Source organism: Suricata suricatta, chromosome 5 (assembly GCF_006229205.1).
Source record: "Suricata suricatta isolate VVHF042 chromosome 5, meerkat_22Aug2017_6uvM2_HiC, whole genome shotgun sequence".
NCBI lineage: Eukaryota > Metazoa > Chordata > Mammalia > Carnivora > Herpestidae > Suricata > Suricata suricatta.
The window spans coordinates 68008926-68017288 of NC_043704.1; positions in this window are offsets into that span (position 1 = coordinate 68008926).

The window sequence follows — 8363 nt, forward strand, 5'->3', positions numbered from 1 at the left end:
ATGTGCATTGCTTTGCCAAAGTGGTAATTAAATGTTTAATGGTTTAGAACTCCTAGCTGAGAATTGGGTGTTCTAGTCATTACTCACAGTGCGGGAGCGTCTACACAATAAGCCTCCTCTTTTTGGAGAATGCGCATTAGAATGGCAATCTCCTGTTCAGTCAGGAAATATGGTCATGTTGACGTTAGAGTTACTGTGCTGTGGTTTTGCAATAAATGTGTATTGAAAGCACTTGTGATAAAGTGGTCCACGTTTTGTTTTTAATCAAACTCCAACTGGCAGTAGAAGTGGAGCCAAACCTCCCTGAGCATTTGGGCAGCAAGATACGGTGGGAAAACAAGCTTGGGATCAGGACGGCCTGGGCCTCATCCTGCTCCTCCACCAACAAGCCCTGACACTTGGGAATTTCTTCATGTCTTTTGGTGATCCTGTTCTCTCAGCCATTAAAAAAGTATACTTAAAATGGAGGGGGTTTAATGATACTTACCTCCCATGGATTTGGTGATGATGGAATAGAGCGATCAACACAAAGCACCTGGCACCTCTTGGTTGCCTGATAAGTGTTATTTGCCTTCCTCCGTTCCTCCCCTCTTGTAGCACTCCCAAAGTCTTCATTTTAATTTAATATTTTAGAAAATTCATGTTAAGATGTATTGACCCTCTGAGTAAGGCGATAGTTATTAAATTCTTACATATTTAATACTGCCTCTAATCTATCATAGTTGTTCATTCCCAGAAAGGTTGATCACAGCTGCATCAAAAGAGTATTTGGGAAATGTGACAATATTGTTTATATAAGTCTGCTCCAGAAGGACTTGCCTCTGTGGAATTTGGAACAAAGGAACAAGCAGCTGGGCGCCTGGGTGGCTCCGTTGGTTAAGCCTCACGCTCTTGATTTCTGTTCAGGTCAGGATCTCACCATCATGCTTCGGGCTCGCACTAGCAAGGAGCCTGCTTAAGATCCTCTCTCCCTCTCCCTCTGTCCCAATTATGTGTGCACGTACGTGCACACGCTCTCCTCTGTTAAAAAACAAAACAAAACAACAAGAACGACAAAAAAACAAGAACAAGCAGCAAAAGCTATTGAGGTAGGTCCAGATCCATCACAAAAACATGGAAGCATCTCCTTGTTTATTTTCAGAGCAAGCACACCCACAGGTAAGTGGAGGGGAGCCCAGGCTTGGAAAAACTCAGAATCATGAATGTCCTTTAAGAGGGAAGTGTTTCTTTCTGGATTAGTTTCCAAACAGTGCTGTTATCCTCTTGAAGATTCCAAAGTCTTCATTTTTAAAAATACAGAAAAGCATAATGCTTTCTTTACTTCTTCCTGATGCAATTTTGGAGTGGGGTGGTGGGGGCGGGGGGAGGTCCAGAGCTGATGGCCAAGAAAGAATTCTTGAGACTTGGCATGTCTTTGGTGCAAAGAAGATGATTTTATTAAAGCACAGGGACAGAAGCCGGGGACGGAAAGAGCTGCACTGGGGTTGTGACGAGAGACTGATTATATACCACGGAGTTGGGGGAGGTAAAGGCAAAAGAGAGGTTTCCAAAAGGACTTTCATATATTAAAGAGGACTCCTAAGATACCGGAGGCACAGCTATTGTCAAGGTAAGGTGGTTTTTCCCTCTAGTGAGGCATTAACATTAAGGTAGTAGGGAGTTCCTGGAGAAGTGTTATACTCTGTATTTGCCTCAAGTATTTGTCAATGGGCTGCAGGTTATAAAGAGATTTAATTGTACCTCCATTTCCTTTTTGCCTTTGTTCTCCACCTCACTACGGAGCGGGTGTGATGTTAGGGCTCCAGGAAACTGAGTCTGTAGGTTACTGGAGATTAGGCTATTTATAAGATTGCCTGTTTCTTGTAATTTACTAAGACATTTGTAAACTGATGGAGACTCTTGTCCTGCATGACTGTGACCTCTATGGGTTAACCATTGGATTTTCACTTCCTTTGTTCCTGGGCAGCCAGAAGTGTCTGAGGAATGTCACACGTGCCCCACCTGGGAGAGGGGGGGTGGAGGGGGGGTGGGGTGGTAGGTGCAGAGTATCAGCTTGCCTTATGCTCCCTCACCACTTACAGTAAATGACTTTAATACAGAACAGATCATATCTGTACTGTTATTTTCTATCCTTAACATTAGTGATATTATGAATTAATTATATTATGAACATTCCCCCATGACCATGGAAACTTCTATAATTTAAAGTATCTAATTTTATTGTTGGCATTAAGGCTGTTTCTGGGGAGATTTATTCTGAGGAATATATGTTGTATATTTATTCTCGACCTAGTTTCTGATTCTTTTCTTAGAAAAGATACCTAGAAGGAGAATTACTTGGTTCAGGTATGAAAACTTTTAGCTCCTGACAAATGTCCTCATATTAACTTAATTATTTATCCAGCCTAAATGGAAAAAAGCGTTACTTCTCCATGCTCACTTCTGACACCTAATGTGTAGGGGTTTTTTTTTCACACCAAGCAGTTCTCCGGATTTGCCTCAGACACCAACAGTTTAACTGTGACACTAACTGCCTGGAGTTAGGGTAGACCCCACAGGTTGAGGAGTTAGCCTCAGCAACTGCTCCTCTACCGCCCCCTTCAGACATGGATTGCAAGTCCAAACTGTCTGTCACCTGTGCTCTGACCAATAGGATGCTATAAATCAGGGGTTCCCATGCCCTTGTCCTTGGGTTTGATAATGTGCTACAAGGACACACAGAACTCAGGAAAAGGACAAGATTACCAATTTGCTACAACAGGATACAACTCAAGAACAGCCAGATGGAAGAGATGACTAGGGCAGGTGGGGAGGCGGGGGGCTTCCATGCCCATTTGGGTTTGGCACCACCTCCCAGCACCTCCACCTGATCACCACCCTGGAGCTCAGCTGACTAATCAAATCATTAGCCATTAGTTGGGGCACCTGGGTGGCTCAGTCCATTAAGCATCTGACTCTTGATTTCAGCTCAGGTCATGATCTCAGGTCTCACGGTTCTCACAGGTTGTTAGTTTGAGCCCTGAATCAGGCTCTGTGCTGACCGTGCAGAGCCTGCTTGGGATTCTCTCTCCCTCTCTCTCTGCTCCTCTTCCACTCGAACTGTCTCTCTCTTTCAAAAAAATAAATGAACTTTGAAAAAGAGTCTCTTGGGTTGCCTGAGTAGCTCAGTTGGTTAACATCCAACTCTTGGCTTTGGCTCAGATCATGATCTAACATTGGTGGGTTGAGTCCCGCGTCAGGCTCTGTGCTGACAGTACACAGCCTGCTTGGGATTCTGTCTCCCTCTCTCTCTCTCTGCCCTTCCTCTGCTTTCTCTTTCTCTCTCAAATGAATAAATAAACATTTTTTTAATTAAAAAAGAATCTCTTAAAAAAGTAAATCTTTAGCCATTAATGATTAGCTAAACCTCCGTTCCTCCCAGGAGGATGGGGGGAGGGGCTAAAGTTCTGACCCTCTAATCAAGTGGTTGGTTCCCCTGGCAACCCCAACCCCCATCTAGAGGCTATCCAGGAACCCCCAGCCTCCAGTCACTCATTAGCCTACAAAAGACAGCACTTCAGAGATTACAAGGGCTTTTTGAGCTGCGTGCCAGGGAGTGGGGGCAGAGACCAAAGGTTTATTTAATTGGGGTCCACCAGCAAATGAGTTCCAGGGATTCTTGCAAGCTGGGAAAGTGACAGGAGGGGTGACAGGAGGGTAAGTGGCATTCCCCTTCCTGTTCTTTTCTTCACTTCTCATAAACCTCATTCCTATGTCTTGGATGGGCCCTGGGTCAAGCCTTCAGTCCTTTCTTACATTAAAATACTGGACCTGATAATCTTGACGATTCTGTTCAATTCTAAATTCTAGCAAGAAAGAGGCAGAAAGGAGGCAGTGTAGGAAGGGGTGGTGGGGAGGAGGGTAATTCTCCAGTGGATAAATGGAGGTGGGAAGGCCCTAAATGGAGGACTACAGTTTTTCACCAGTGGAGTCTTACAAGAGCTGTTTCACACATAATTTACCGCACTGGTGTAATCTGTTCCCCCAAGGAAGCTAGGTCATATTTTGGAATTTTGCCAATGAAGCAATCTTTGAGAAGCTCAGGACCAGATTTTCCATATTTACTTTGACATAGCAGGGCCTTGGATTGCAGAAGCAACCCTTCACTCCCCGTGCTCAGCTCAGTAACAATAGTAATAATCTGGGGTGCCTGCTATGTTCTTGATACTGTTCTAAGCACTTTCTGTGCCTCAGCCCTCACAGCAATCCAGAGAGGTTCTATTATTAGCTGCATTTTGCATTAGAACAAATTGCCCAAGGTCAAATAGCTGGTGAGCAGTGGGGCTGGGTTTGGGCCCAGGCTGTGGGACTATAGGGCTTCAGGCTTCCATTCGGAGGAAATAGGTCCTGAGTAATGTCTTCTCTCTCTCTTTTTCTCTTCCTCTTTCTGCCACTCACACACACACACACACACACACACACACACACACACACACACGACCCTTTCCAAGAGCAGTGTATTTGTATTACCAGACTTTGTTCAAGGTCCCATTCTCTAATATCAATTTGCTCTTCATAGAGTCCTGTAAGGTGGTGACACCACATATCACACAGCTGGTCAGTGGTGGTGGATCCAGAATTCACAGTCCAGGGTCATCCCTCGGTGTCAGGGACCTTCAGATCAGGGCACATGAGTGTAAGAGGTTCCCAGCGTGATGGATTTCAGGAAACCCAAATACTGCCCTTCCTAAAACCAGTCTGAGATCTGAGACCCTCCTGCTGATGGAGGTCAGGGCTGGGTTCTGCTTTCCCACCTTCCTCTCGTGTTTGTCTTTCTCCCACTCTACAGCTGAAAGGCAGGTCTCTCCCATGTGCAGTGTGACTGTGGAGGTCGCAGGGTGGGAAGACCTCACTGCCCCTGCAAAAAAATGGGAGGGGAGGAGGAGAACAATGAAAAATAGGAGTGTCCACAATGCCTCTTATAGCGAGTTACCATGAACCCAGGGTTCTTGTGCACACGTCTATCACAGACAGTGTGGCCTTATATGTGAGCTTTGACTCATGTTGAGATGCTCAGCATTGGGATGCACTACAGAGTAGGGGAACAGGAAAGATGACAATTGTTATTTAATTTAGTAACCTCGGGGGAGTGTCTGGGTGGCTCCGTCATTCAGGTAAGCATCAACTCTTGATTTCAGCTCAGGTCATGATCTCCAGGTTTGTGCGATGGAGCCCCGAGTCGGGCTCACCACTGATAGCAGTGATTTTGCTTGGGATGCTCTCTCCCTTTCTCCCTCTCTGCCCCTCCTGCGTGTGCACGTGTGTGCTCACTCTCTCTTAAAATCAACTTAAAATTTTTTTAATTTAATAACCTTGATCATCTAATCACCTTTTCCATTCCCCAACCACTGTCAAAATTGCCAAGATCCTGAAGGAGAATCCCAAGAAAGCAAAGCAAGGAGAGAATCAGAGAAACAAGAAGGTGGCAGGACCTTATTTCTCCCGTGTGACACACGCATGTCAAGGCCGCACACCTTTTCTAAGTGTATCTGTCTTAGAATAGTCACGAGTCTCATCCAGCATGCTGCTTTTGAAGCTCGGCCTCTGCACCTGTGCCCCATCCTCAGTCTTGAGGAACAGCTCTGGGGTGCTGTCCTTCCCCGGCTCGTCTGTGTCCGCACACTTGGGCGGAGGATGTAGCAAGTTCCCCATTTACTTCAGACAGATGAATAGTACACCTCCAAGTAAGAGAAACATGGTTAAGAACCAGTGAATATTTTATATTTTCTTGGACATTTATTCACACTTTTTTAAACAGCTTTACTGAGCTATAATTGCTGTGCAATTCGCTTCACCTATTTGAAGTGTGCACTATACATACACACCCATGAAACTATCACTGCCATCACGGGGGATCCCTCTTCCTCCACCCCTACTGTCAACATACCCCATCCTTAGTCCATTGTTCTGCCTTTCTGCCATTATAAATTAATTTTCATTTTCTAGGATTGTATATAAGATTGTATATAATTGGAGTGATACAGCATGTACTCTATTTTTGCCTGGCTTCTTTGACTCATACTACTTATTTTGATATTCACTGAGGTTACCGCATATATTGGTAGTTCATTCCTTTTATCACTGTTTATTTCTGTTGTAAGGCTATGCTACAATGTGTTTATCGATGCACCTAACAATGGATATTTGGTTTGTGTCCAGTTTCGGGCTCTTACAAATAAAACTGCTATGAACACCGTGTATAAGTCTTTGTGTGGGCATATATACTCTTTTCTCTTGGGGAAATAGCTAGGCATAGTATGACTGGGTCATATAATAAATGTATGCTTAACTATTTAAGAAACTACCAAACTGGGGGCACCTGGGTGGCTCAGTCAGTTAAGCAGCTGACTCTTTTTTTTTTTTAATGTTTATTTATTTTTGAGAGAAGGAGAGACAGCATGTGAGTGGGGGAGGGGCAGAGAGAGAAGGAGACATAGAATTTGAAGCAGGCCCTGGGCTCTGAGCTAGCTATCAGCACAGAGCCCGATGTGGGGCTCGAACTCATGGACCATGAGATCATGACCCAAGCCGAAATCAGACGCACAACCAACTGATCCATCATTCACCCAGGTGCCCCAAGCAGCTGACTCTTGATCTCTGCTCCCGTCATGATCTCACAATCCATGAGACTGAGCCCCACACTGGGCTCTGCACTAAGAGGGCAGAGCCTGCTTGGGATTCTCTCTCTCCCTCTCTTTCTGTTCCTACCTTGCTCCTGCACATTCTCTCTCTCTTTCTCAAAATAAGTAAACATTAAAAAAAAGAAACTGCCAAACTTTTTTAATGTGGTTGTTGCAAGTTTCATTCTCCCCAGCAGTGTAGGAGCATTCCTATACTTGCAGAGTTCCACTACACTTGGTATGATCAACCTTTTTAATTTTAGTCATTTTAATAGTGTGCTGTGGTATCTTCTTGTGGCTTTATTTTGCATTTTCCTAACAACTAATGATGTTCATCATCTTTCCACATATTTATTTGCCATCCATAAATCTCTGGTGAAGGGTCTCTTCAAACCTTTTACCTATTTGTTGTTGGATTGTTTCTTTTCTTATTACTGAACTTCAGTTCTTTGTATATACTAGATTTGCCAGTAATTTCCCCTAGCCTGTGTTTATCTCAGAGTTCTTAATCTTTATGGTCTAGTTTATTAATATTTTGGGGGCATCTGAGTGGGTCAGTCGGTTAAGCATCTGACTTTGGTTCAGGTCATGATCTCATGCCGACCGGGCTCTGTGCTGACAGCTCAGAGCCTGGAGCCTGCTTCGGATTCTATGTTTCCCTCTCTGTCTCTCTGCTCCTCCCCAGATCATGCTCTCTCTGTCTCTCAAAAATAAATAAACATTAAAAAATGTATGTTAATAATTTTTTATAGATTGTGCTTTGTATGTCATATCAGATCCCTACCTACCCCAAGCTCATAAGGATTTTCTCCTAGGTTTTCTTCTAAAAGTTGTATCATTTTTATTAAATTTTGTCCAGAGGGTCCCCAATTCTATAAGTTCATATTCATCTTTTACTTGGGTACAAGTTTCCTCCTCATCACTGCCAACTCTCTGTAGATGTCTTTTTTTTTTTTTGGCTTGAAATTTTTTATTTTTATTTTTTCATTTATGTTTTTTTGTAACTTTATTTTTTTTTAGAATATAACACTATTTTTTTAACATATGCAATTATTTCCCATCATTTGCAATACAGTAGTAACAATGACACTGCAAATGGATAAGCAAAGTAAAAAATCAGAACCCTAACTTCTATTTCATGTAATTAAACTTATACAGAAATTAGAAGGTTAAGTAACAACTAGTTAATCACCTAATTTCACAGCTATCTGAAGTGGCAATCATTATATAGCAGCTTATCTATGATACATTCAAGATACATGATACAATTTATTACTTGCCCATAAGCTAAAACACAGCCTGCTTAATACCTTTCCTTAAATTCCACCTCTATACAACAATATGCTTGAGGTCCATGCAAAAAAGTAGCTACCTTTTATATATGAAATGGATGATTAAGTCTTTGGTCTTGTAAAAGCAACTTCATTTAAACATAACCACCCCCACCACCAAAAAAAGAAGAGGAAAAAAAATGAAATGAATAATGAAAATAATAAGGGAAAAACCCAAGACACACTTCCTGGGGGGGGGGGGGAAACAAAAAAAAAACAAAAAATAAACATCATGTAATTTCTGTCCTTGACAGAATGTATTAAATAAGCAAACACCACCAACAAGCAAAACAAGTACTACAATGTAAAAATATTTAAAAAAAAAAAGAAAGAAAACCCTCTCACATGCATAAATGAAAGATTGCACACAAAG